This window comes from Manis javanica, chromosome 12 (genome assembly GCF_040802235.1).
Source record: "Manis javanica isolate MJ-LG chromosome 12, MJ_LKY, whole genome shotgun sequence".
NCBI lineage: Eukaryota > Metazoa > Chordata > Mammalia > Pholidota > Manidae > Manis > Manis javanica.
In genome coordinates, this window is record NC_133167.1 from 17,183,261 (window position 1) to 17,195,383 (window position 12,123).

General features: G+C 37.9%; 1 protein-coding gene across 8 annotated transcripts in view; it reads right to left on the minus strand.

The window, feature by feature from the left end:
- TTLL4 (tubulin tyrosine ligase like 4) overlaps nt 1-12,123 on the minus strand; it is a 41,423-nt gene that overhangs the window by 16,766 nt on the left and 12,534 nt on the right. For all 8 annotated transcript variants that reach the window (XM_073218108.1, XM_037016382.2, XM_037016380.2 and 5 more), the window contains one exon: nt 278-372. The gene's annotated coding sequence lies outside the window, so the exon portion shown is untranslated. The remainder of the gene's footprint in view (nt 1-277; nt 373-12,123) is intronic.

A 12,123-nucleotide genomic window follows, 5' to 3' on the forward strand; every position in this document is an offset into this window, starting at 1 on the left:
TTAGAATCCAAGAGACAGGCTGTCCATCTCCAAGAAACACTTTAGGATGAGGCACCAAAGGAAAGACATCAAGGAGAAAAGTTATTTGTATATGTAGAAGGTCTCACACAGGCCACTAATGGAAGCCTTGCTTCAAAAACACCCAACTTAAGTAAATCTAAGACTGGTCATATAAATTAAAAGGATTCACAAGTTCCATTACTTTCATTCAATTTATATACATTTTTTAGCCACATATATACATTACTGAAAGCTAAACAAAGGCATCCATACTTACTCTCTCTGACCAAGTCCAAAGGATCCACCATCAGCTGACCCTCCAGTGAACAGCTTGTGAAGAACTTACTCTAGCAGCCAATAAACTGACCTCATCTGGAAAATAAAGTTTTGAATGATCTTATTTTACAGAGCTACTAATCTTACTTTTTTCTCGCTCCTACACATTATCCTTGGGGAAGGCTTAAGGGGCAAATGGGATATAAACATAAGTTATAGCCTGCATTCAAGTTTAAAAACAAACAAGCCTGTTTCTGGCTAAGCTCCTCAATCAAAGTCCAAACTGGAAATGCCCGCTGAAAAGAGAGGTTAGTTTATGGGCAGAGCAGCTAAGGAGAGAGTTCTTGGGAACAAAAGACCCCCTGAAACAGCTCTCAGGACATATGAATATGTTTGAATATGTTTATACAGAAACAAAGGTCTGGAAGAACATACACTATATTATAGCAGTTATCTTGGGGGATTGAGGTGGGATGAAAGATTAGACAGAGGGAAGTAGGACACTTTTCAGTTTACTTCATAGGCTTCTGTACTGTTTAATCTTTCAAAAACAAACCAACAACCACATATTACTTGTGTGAAGTCTTCCAGAGTGTCTAGGGCAGTACTACTGCTCATAGCCATGCAGCATCAGCAGCTACCACCCCTTGATGGCTTGTGTCAAGTGGAGCTCTGAAGAACAGTGAATCCATTCAATACTGAAACCACACAGCTGGAACATTTGGAAAAAAGATGAGAGAGGAAGTACCATAACCTCCACTGGGAAGTGGTGAGATCAAATTAGAAAATTCACACAAAGCACAGCATGTGGCCCACACTGTATATACATTCAGGGCATGATAGTTATCATGCTCATTATTATTGACACCAAACGCTCTAACCTTTTCCCTTTGGCCTTTTTCTCAAGCTGCAATGAGGGGAAGTGTTGGGGGATGGGTAACACATGGAGCAGGCAACAATTATTCTACCACAAAATTTTAGCTCTTTTATAAAAAGAGGCTTCTGTGAAATTTATTACCAATAACTAGGTTCTTCAGTTGCAGGTGTGTGGTGACACTAAAAAGCAACTGAAGAGTGCTTTGGGAAATACCAGGAGAAAACCCTTGCTTCTAGGTCTTCTTTATAGTTTTTACTAGATCACTGGGATTTTTAAAAACACTGGGTGAAGAGTTAAAAAGTGAATGTTAATCACCTAGTACCCAGACCCAGATTTCTACATACCATTTGTCAATCAAAGGAACCAAGAAACTAGAGCTCTTTGAAAAACAATTGGCACAGGAAAAGCATCAATCGGGCCTGGAATATTTTTTGCTGCAAAAAACAAGGAAATGATCAAAACTTGATAAGGACATGTCATTAGATGACATGAACAGCTAACACCACACTTAGTAGTGAAATACTACACACTTTCCCTCTAAGATTAGGACCTTGCCTTAAGGATATCTACTTTCCTCTATTCAACACTGTACTGGTAATTCTAACCAGTGCAACAAGATAAGAAAAAGAAATTAAAGGTATGTAGATTGCAAAGGAAAAAGTAAAATTATATTTATTTGCAGGAGACATGATCTTGAACATAGAAAATCCTAAGAAATCTACAAAAAAAAACCTACTAGAATAAGCAGGTTTCATAAGACTGTAGGATATAAGATCAATATAAAAAATTGATTTTATTTCTACAAAGTCACAACAAGGAAGTAAAAATGAAAGAAAATAATTCCATTCACAATAGCATCAAAAAGAATAAAATACTTAGGAATAAATTTAACAAAAGAAGTACACTGAAAATTCTGGGAACGCTGCTGAGAGAAATTAAAGACCTAAATATTTGGAGAGAGGTAACATGTTCATGAATTGGAAGACTCAATATTGTTAAGATGGCAGTTCTTCCCAAACTGATCTGTAGAATAAATGTGATTCCTATCAAAATCTCAGCAGGCTTTTCTGGAGAAATTGACAAGCTGATCCTAAAACTTATATGGCAAAGATCTAGAATGGCCAAACAATTTAGAAAAAAATGACCAAAGTTGGAGAATTAATTACCTGACTTCAAAGCTTAGTTTAAAGCTACAGTAATCAAGATAATGTGGTATTGGCTAAGAATAAGCATATAGGTCAATGGAACCCAAAAGAGACTAGAAATAAACCCTTATATTTATGGTCAATTAACTTTTGACAAAGTTGCCCAGGCAATTTAATAAGGAAAAGAATAGTCTTTAATAAATAATGTTGGAATGACTGGAAATTCATGTACACAAAAATGAACTTAGATTCTTACCTTACACCATAAACTAATTCAGAATGGATCAGAAAGCTCAACCTAAGAACTAAAACTATGAAACGTCTGGCAGAAACTATAGGAAAATATTTAATATTTATCTGACCCTGGACTAGGCAAAGATTTATTAGCTACTGATACCAAAAGTACGACTGATAAGAAAAAAAACTTGTAACAGCCCAGTTATTAGCTGGACTATATATATCACAATTAAGAACTTAGAAAAACATTCTTGAAATGATAAAAAGAAAAATCCACAAACTGGGAGAAAATACTTATAGTTAAAAAGGACTTGTATCCAGAATATACAAAGACCTCCTCTCACAGCTCAATTAAGATGAAAACCAACCCATTAAAAAAATTTCTTAAATAGGCAATTTTTAAAATAGGCAAAACATATTTATAAATATTTCACTAATGACATATAAATGACTGATAAACACATGAAAAGATGATCAATATCATTAGTCATGAGGGAAGTGAAATTTAAAACCACAATGAGATGCTACTAACAAACCCATCAGAAAGGCTATAATCAAATAGACTGATGATACTAGCTGTTGGCCTGAATATGGAGAAACTGGAGCTTTCTGGTGGGAATGTAAAATGGTATTGCCACTTTGAAAAATAGTTTAACAGCTTCTTAAAATGCTTAATATATAATGACCCAGCAATTCCACTTCTAAGTATCTATCCAAGAGAAATAAAAGCCTATGTCCCCACAAAGACTTACATGTGAATATTCATAGCAGTATTTTTCATAATAGGCAAAAACTAGAAACAATCCAAATGTCTAACTAGTAAAGGAATACATAAAATACATGTCCACAAAGTGGAATGCTACTTAGTAATAAAAAGCAGTGAACTCTACTTACAATGGCCAAGATATGGAAGCAACCTGTGTCCATCAACAGATAAATGGACAAAGAAGATGTGGTACATAAACACAATGGAATATTATTCAGTCATAAAAAGAAAATAAATCCTGCCATTTGCAGCACTATGGGTATTATGCTCAGTGAAATAAGCCAGGCAGACAGGGACAAATACCAAATGATTTTACTCATTTGTGAAGTATAAAAACAAAGCAAAACAGAAGGAACAGAATAGCAGCAGACTCATAGACACCCAGAAGGGACTAGTGGTTACCAAAGGGGAGGGCTACAGAGGGTGGGTGGAGAGGGAGAAGGGGATTAAGGGGCACTATAATTCACAATCACAATATAGGTAGTACAGGATGGTAGTACAGCAGGGAGAACACAATTAATAACTCTTTAACATCTTACTATATTGATAGACAGTGACTGCAGTGGAGGAGGTAAGGACTTGATAAATGGGTGAAAGCTGAACCACTGTGTTATGTATTTGAAACTACCATAAGATTGTATACCAATCTTTAATAAACCAATCTTTATACTTCAATAAAAATATATCACTCTTTATACTTCAAAAAAAGAAAAGAAAAAAAAAGCGGTGACCTACTGATATGTGCAACCACCTGGATTAACCTCAAAAACATTATGCTGAGGAAAAGAAGCCAGACACAAAAGGTGATATAGTGTATGATTCTGTTTTTACAAAGTTTCTAGAAAAGACAAAATCATAGAAATAGAAAGTAGAGCAGTGTTTCCTGGGGCTGATGGTAGGAACAATGAATAACACAACTGAATTGAGGAATCATTTTGGCCGCACAAATGTACAAATTTACTAATAGCCATCAAATTCTACTTTTACACTGGATAAATCAATTGTATGGTATGGCATTATACCTCAATAAAACTTTTAGAAGTGGACAGGGAAAAAAAGGAAAGAGGAGCCAGCTTAAAGAGGCTCCCCCTCACCAAATCTGGGACTACTTCAGCAGCAAAATTAATAATATCAGATTAAATAAAACAAGAATTCATAAATCCGTATTGATATAAATAAAAGAATGAATGAATAAATGGGGGAAAGGGAACAACTCTTTTACAAAATTGTAACTAATAAAAATAGAAAATCACCATTGGCAACAAACGCCATAATAACTGCTTCAGGCAAAACTCATCCATGGATCCTGCAATTGTTAGGTGAAAGATTATAGGGAAATAAGCTAGTTATATTGTCTCCAAATATCTTTCAACAAGATATTTATTAATTACCAAGGAAAAAACCATAACTTTACAGTGAAGAAACCTAAGACATATTATGAGGCACTGAAGGACACACAATCAATTCTGTGATTTTCTGCCCAAAAAGCATGAGGAAATATCAGACAAGGCCCAACTGACCACCATTCTACAGAATAACTGGTCTGTACTCTTCAAATGTGTCAAGCTCATTAAAGACAAAATTTAAGGAACTCTTCAGATTAAAGTAGCCTAAAATGATGTGACAATTGAATGCAATGTGTGATCCTGAAGCAGATGAAGTGTTTGAATAAGGTAGATCAGATAACAGCGTTATAGTACGTAGCCTTATATCTTGTTAATTTCCTGATTTTGATCACTACACTGTAGCAGTGTAAGAGAATATCCTTGCTTTAAGACACATTTGGGAAGTTTTTAGGAAATATTCAGGGGTAAAAGAGCATCATGTCTGCAACTTGCTGTCAAACATTTCAAAAAACAATTTGCCAATGAATGAATAATAAAGGAAGTACAGTAAAATGTTAACACTTGCTAAATCTGGGTAAAGAATAAACAGGAATTCTTTGTCCTACTTTTGCATCTTTTTTGCAAATCTGAAATCATTTCAAAATTAAAAAATATATTTTTAAGTAATAACTACATAAAGGGAAGCTTGGTTTTCCTCAGAGTAGGAAGTGGGTAGGCAATCAACTTCACTTTTTCTTGGAAATTAGACCAGCAGGAATAGATTTTACCAGTGAATGATTCAAGCCAATGGAGTAAGACTCACTTCTTGCTCCATTACCTGATGCAGGTGTGACTGGAGGAGCCACCTGGCATGCCTAAGATGAAAGAACTGAGGTCACATGGCTTATGACAGGCCTCCCCAGAACAAAGTCTTTTCTTTTTTTTTTTTTTTTTATAATGCTCAGTATTAGTTTTTATTGAGTTCATACTATGTGCAGGACCTCTGCTATGTACTTGAGATGCATGATCTCATTTAAACCTCAACACGTTACTATGAACACTATTTTTTTTTTTGAGAGGGCATCTCTCATATTTATTGATCAACTGGTTGTTAACAACAATAAAATTCTGTCTAGGGGACTCAATGCACAGTCATTAATCAACCCCAAGCCTGTGTCTCAACAGTCTCCAATCTTCTGAAGCATAACAAACAAGTTCTTACATAGTGAACAAGGTCTTACATAGTGAATAAGTTCTTACATGGTGAACAGTGCAAGGGCAGTCATATCACAGAAACTTTCAGTTTTGATCACGCATCATGAACTATAAACAACCAAGTCAGATATGATTATTCGTTTGACTTTTATACTTGATTTATATGTGAATCCCACATTTCTCCCTTATTATTATTATTATTTTTTAATAAAATGCTGAAGTGGTAGGTAGATGCAAGATAAAGGTAGAAAACATAATTTAGTGCTGTAAGAGGGCAAATGTAGATGATCAGGTCTGTGCCTATAGACTAAGTATTAATCCAAGCTAGACAAGGGCAACAAAACATCCACGGATGCAGAAGATTTCTCTCAAAACAGGGGGGGGTAAGGTTCTAAGCCTCCCCTCTATTGGTCCCTAATTTCTCTCCTGATGGCCCCCCTGTGACTGTGCCTGTCTTAGGTTGTTCCTCCCTTGAGGAATCTTACCCGTCTCTGGCTAACCAGTCATCTTCCGGGGCCATACAGGGAAATGTAAAGTTGGTAAGTGAGAGAGAAGCAATATTCTTTGAAAAGGTTAGCTTTTTACTTCTTTGCAGATTTATGCCCTGTGGCTTCTATGCCCAGCATTTGTCTTGAGGTATCTTTACCACTTGGAAGAATTATGATACTCGGTAATTTTCGATATGAGGCACTAATTATATTTAAGGGTTGTAATTAGGAAGGAAGAAGAAAAGCTATAGAAGTAGCAGACAGAAGAAAATATGGGAAGATTGATTATTTCTTTGACATATCTTCTTGTAGAGTAACATAAGCATGTATAGGTTTTAAACTACTAATTAAACTGCGCACATACATTAATATAATAGGAATACAGATACATAACAAAAGCAGACCTACAATTACCAGCCATATTCAGTGAAACCAAGAAAACCAGTTAGGTACCCTAGGCATTTGTGAAAACTTATCAATGATATGATGGATATTGTCTAACTGAATTTGAATAGTTTGAGAAAAATCAGACAGATTAAAACAACACATTCCTGGGAACTGTTCACATCCCATGTGTTCTTTTAACAGTAGATAGTCTATAGTCGCACAATTTTGGAGCACTGCAACTTGCACTTCTCCTAATTCTTCGGTGAGTTCCAACAGTATAGATCCAGTCAAATCTGTTGTTTTACTGTATGCACAGGCCAGCTTAGATATCTCCTTCTTCATTCCAATGGCAAGTCCAGGAACCGGTGGAATGACTGCAGCTACAACTGCAGCAGCACCAGGATCTTTGTTGAAGTTTTTTGATATTCATCTTCTGGAATGACTCTTCCAGAGGATGTTGATGTTGGAAGTTCTTCTTCATATCGTATCTTAATTCGTTTTCTGTGTAGCCAAATTAGGCTTTGATCCTCTGTATAAACGCAAACAAACCCTTTGCCAACACTTTGATATGACCTTTATACCATTGTGAAGAACCTAATGGAGATCACCACACAGGAACTGCTTTTTTTTTTAAGAGAAAGGAATATTATCAGAAAAATGTACTTCCATAGCTGATCATCTGACACCCTTTGAAAGATCAAAATTAAGGATATGTAAAGCATGCATTAATCATTGATTTGCAGTTAGTTTTATCCTATCAGGGAGTAATCCCCCTTTTCTTTCTCAAAGTCTTTTCAATGGAGTCACTGGTGACACCTAAATATGAACTAGCCACCCAGCACCCTCCACTCTAACCTGCTAATGACTCTGCAAACTCTGGCTTAAGGGAAGGTCAAGGAAGATGACAAACACAGAGCCTGGCAGATGAACTTCAACAGAACTTTCTCAGGGACCCATCAACACACAATGTGGGGGAAGGTCTCCAATTTTTAGGGGTGATTTGTTTAAACCTGATTCTATATGAAAACCTCACTGCCCAACAAAACACAAGCCTCTGTTTTGCCTTCAACTGAGAAAACAGTTGCTGTTAGCACCAAACTGAGAAAACAGGAACCTAGAGGCAGAGATAAGCACGTTAGGTTCAGAGATAAGGGAATGAGAAGACATGTGAGAATCTCAAAGTTTTCTATGACCACTGTTATTCAAGGATGAAACATGCTATCTTTTAATCTCACTGAAATCAGAAAGGATGATACTAGTCAGACATTAGGAAGTTATGCTATGTATGGGAAGAGGCCTAATGGGACAATGGATCAATCACATTCTTCACTCAACTAACTCACTTTTAGAGTCAACTAATCTTTAAAAGTCAGGGGCAGGAAATTGGCTGCAATTGCACAAAAAAGACTTCAATAAAAAAAAAAAATCCATGGAGAAGGGGCTAAGTCCCCAGGACAGGTGTTCACGCAACACAGAAACTCCCAACATGCCCTGTGGTAATACTTTCACCATGACCGTAGCAGACCTTCACTTCCATTCACTCAATCCATCAAGTCTTTCCAGCTTCAAATATACTGAATATATGTGAATCCATCTATTCTTCTCTATTTCCACCAATACTAGGTTAATTCAAGCTACTATTATCTCTTCCCTGCTGGTTCCCGCTTCTGTTCTTGCCCCTGCTTATAATCTGTTCTTTAGACAGTGGTCATGCTGCCCTTTTTAAAATGTTAAAATGTAGCTTAAAGTCATCTGATGGCTCCAAGGCCTACATGACCTCCTTTCTCTCTGACTTAACCTGAGCCATTCTTCCCCCTCACTGGGTGTGTTCCCATGTCCTGTTGTTCCCCCTGAAACACTCTGATCTCTGAATAGCCAGCTCAGTTCCCTACTCAGCATTCAGTGTATATCACCACTTTGAAGAGCCTATCTATACCCTAATATTGCACCACCTATATCACATTACTTCTTCCAGTGTCTGTTTCATTTCTCCATTATTTAAAATTATTATATACTAATATTCCTTTGTAATTGCCTAAAGAAACAGTGGAAGGATAGCAGGAACAGATTTGTTGAAAAAGGTTGTCGAAGGGGTGTGAGACTTATCTGTGTATACCTTTTTCTATCATTGTAATTTCTGAGCTATATAAGTGAATCACCCAGTCAAAAACTGTATTAATTCTATTTCAAAATAAAAACTTCAATTATGTATGGATTCCTTTCCTATTTGTCTATCTTCTTTCCCAGAATGAAAGTTCCTCAAGAACTGGGATCTTGTTCACACAGTGAATGCCTCGCTCTGGAAAAGTAATCAGGGCTCATTAAATATTTGCTTAATAAACAGACGTATCTACAACAGGCACATCAGGCAGGGCATAAACTGGGCCCCTTCAGATCCAACAGGCATTCATCTCCTTCCACCATCTCCTCGTTGCCACTTCTCTACTCAGTGTAAGAACGCCGCCACAGCCACACCCATCTCCATCAACAGTGCCTTTTCCTCCTGCTGAGCCCCCTCCAAAGCCCCCCCACAGCTACTCTTTTATCCTCTCTCCCACTTCAAACCAATTCCCCACATCAAACAGTTTCAACTATTATCAGCAGAATAGTCACTTTTCAGGCCTGACCTCTCTCACTTTTCATGTTCTCATCACATTTCATGTCTGTCCCACCTTTTTCACACACATGACCAACGACTTCAATCTAGTTTATCAAACGAGATCTGCACTCCTGACTTTTCAATTCTTTCAGTGGAACCTTCTTTCCTCAGTCACCTAAGAGGAAAATATAAGTTACCTCTGACTTCTTCCTTCCCCTTCTTCTTCAAAGCCAAACCAGTCACAAAACTTATGAGATCCTTTCTTCACAGCATGCTTCCTCCTTTATTGTCACCAACTCCCCAAGTCTGGACTATTGCAACAGTACCCAAACTGAAGTTTGTGTTTCCAGGGTCTGCCCTTCCTAGCTGTATCCTGCAGGCAAACTCCTGGTTAACCTAGCTCAAACATTACTTGATCAGGTTACTCCTTTTTCACAATTGTTCCATGAGTCCTTGCTAAGTATCACAGTAGTCCACCAATCACCTGCATCAGAATAACCTGGCGTGAGATTCCCATGCCTCACCTTCAGAAAGGATTCAGTGGTTCTGGGGTGGGGCCAGGAATCTGCATTTAAAACAAGCATTCCAGGTGATTCTCACATGAGTCAATCAGTAAAATTCAGATTTCTTGACTTGTGTTGAAAGACCCCCATATTCTGGCTTCAGTAATTTTTTTAGGGCTTATTCCCATTTCTGTTGGGAATAAGAACTCTGCTATATGAATTGTACTAGCCTTAATACCAATCAATCTCCTGGAGCAACCTTTCAAACCTGTCTGTAGGCCTTTACTCCACTAAACATCTTCTTTCTGAATTCCTCACGTTTTATTTACCTTTTCCAGACCCAGCTTAAGCCCACCCTCCCCATGAACATCTGCTGTGCATTTATTCCTCTGATTTTTTACCACCATTCTCTTTTTACATGGATATGTCTCATAAACCCCATGATGGTTTTTATGGGGAGTCCCTGTGTATCTATAACAGACAAATAAAGAGTTAATCTGGTAGAAGGGGGAAGATCATTGTCCCAGTTTGGCCAACTCCTCAGCAACACTGCTCAAGTCTCCTCTGCCAACCCCATCATGGGCCACAAAGGCTCCCTAGAACAAAGTTTAAAAAACAATTGACTTGGGAGTGATGAATATGCTCCATGTTGGTTATACCTCCATAAAGCTATTAAAAATACTATCTTCCCCTCCCCCCTCAAAAGGAACTGATTAAAGGGATAAGAAAGGAGGGTAAAGATCTGCAAAGCATTTTAAAAATTAAAAGAATGGTCTCAAACATCCCTTTCTTTCAATATGCATGGCTGGGTCACAGCCCAGTCCTTAGTGCCTCCCCACATCCCCTCCCCAAGTGGAGGACCGGTGCAGTAGAACTCTGACTGACAACCTTAGCTCCAGCCTCTCCTCTTCTACAGCATCCAGTCTCAGGAATCTCAACATCCTGCTTTGTCATCTTTATACATCATTCAGAAACTGCCTATCTTGTTCTGCCTTCCACTCTTTGTGGGGTAATTGTGCTGCAAGTTTTCACCTTAAATAAGAGTGAATGACAAGCAGCCTGTGCTAGAAAATCTATGGCTGTTGTCTCAAATCATCAAGTCTCCAGGGGCCAGGCCCAGACCAAATTGGACAAGAATATCTATTTCTACAGAAAGCAATTATTCATTACCCACTAATTAAATCACTCTCCTCATTACAGGAACGTGTGTGTGGCTCTTGGGACCTGCAGTTTCCTTTTCCTCCTCCTCTAGGTGTTTCCCTAGGTCACCAGGGGAACTCAGGACATCAGAAATGGTTCAGTCTACAATTTGAAAGACCTCTGATGAGATTATGTTAATGGCTCAGTAGTGATGTTAGAAGATAGAACTGACTCACATGGGACCAAACAGAATGGGGAGGAAAGTAGGAATCAGACTTATTTTCTCTTATGAGATAAATCCCAAGCTATGTCTCCATAAAGAAAGTTGGAGGACCAATGAACTTCTTAAAGCCCTGCCAAAAAAAGAAGGCCAATACCTCAATCCTAATGAGAAGGGAGCATCAGTACTGCAAGTTAAGATACGCAGCGCTTGAAGAACACAGGGCAAAAGAATTAACGAATATGAGGTGAAAACACACTTTACAGCAGCTAGAGCTGAGGGTGGTAAATTATACATTATGGAAAAGTGGAAACAGTTAAAGGTTTAACATAATTAGGTGACTAGCTCTCCTGAAGCCTTGACTTCTATCAGCTTCAGAAAGACATCTCTCTACTCCACCTCAGGTGAGGTCTAGAGAAGGGCTCTAGTTTGATCCTCAAAGTAGTCCACAGACCCTGAGGAAACCATGAAACCCTTTCAGAAGTTCCACTAGATGAAACTATTTTCACAACAAAACTAAGCTATGATTTGCCTTTGTAACTGTGCTGGCCTTTCCTCTGATGGTGCAAAAGCAATGGTGGGTCAACCTCCTGGTGCCTGAGGAGGAACTGAGACAATGGCACCAAGTTAGATCCTTCAGCACCACACACTTCTTTGCCGCAGTGAAAGAATAAGTGCCAGCTTTATTCTACAATGTTCTTGATGCAGTAAAAATTATATTAAATCTTATTCTTTGAGTGTATCTTTTTAATATTCTGTGTGACAAAATGAGAAATACATCACTTATGCAGCAAACAGAAGATGATGGTTGTTTCTAAGTAAGCACTTGTGTGAGTGAATTGCCACATTTTTTCTGTGGAACACTATGTCTACTTGAAAGAATGAATGATATACAACTGATGGGTTATACAGTCTTTGGTATTTGGCAGACATTTTCTAGAAAAC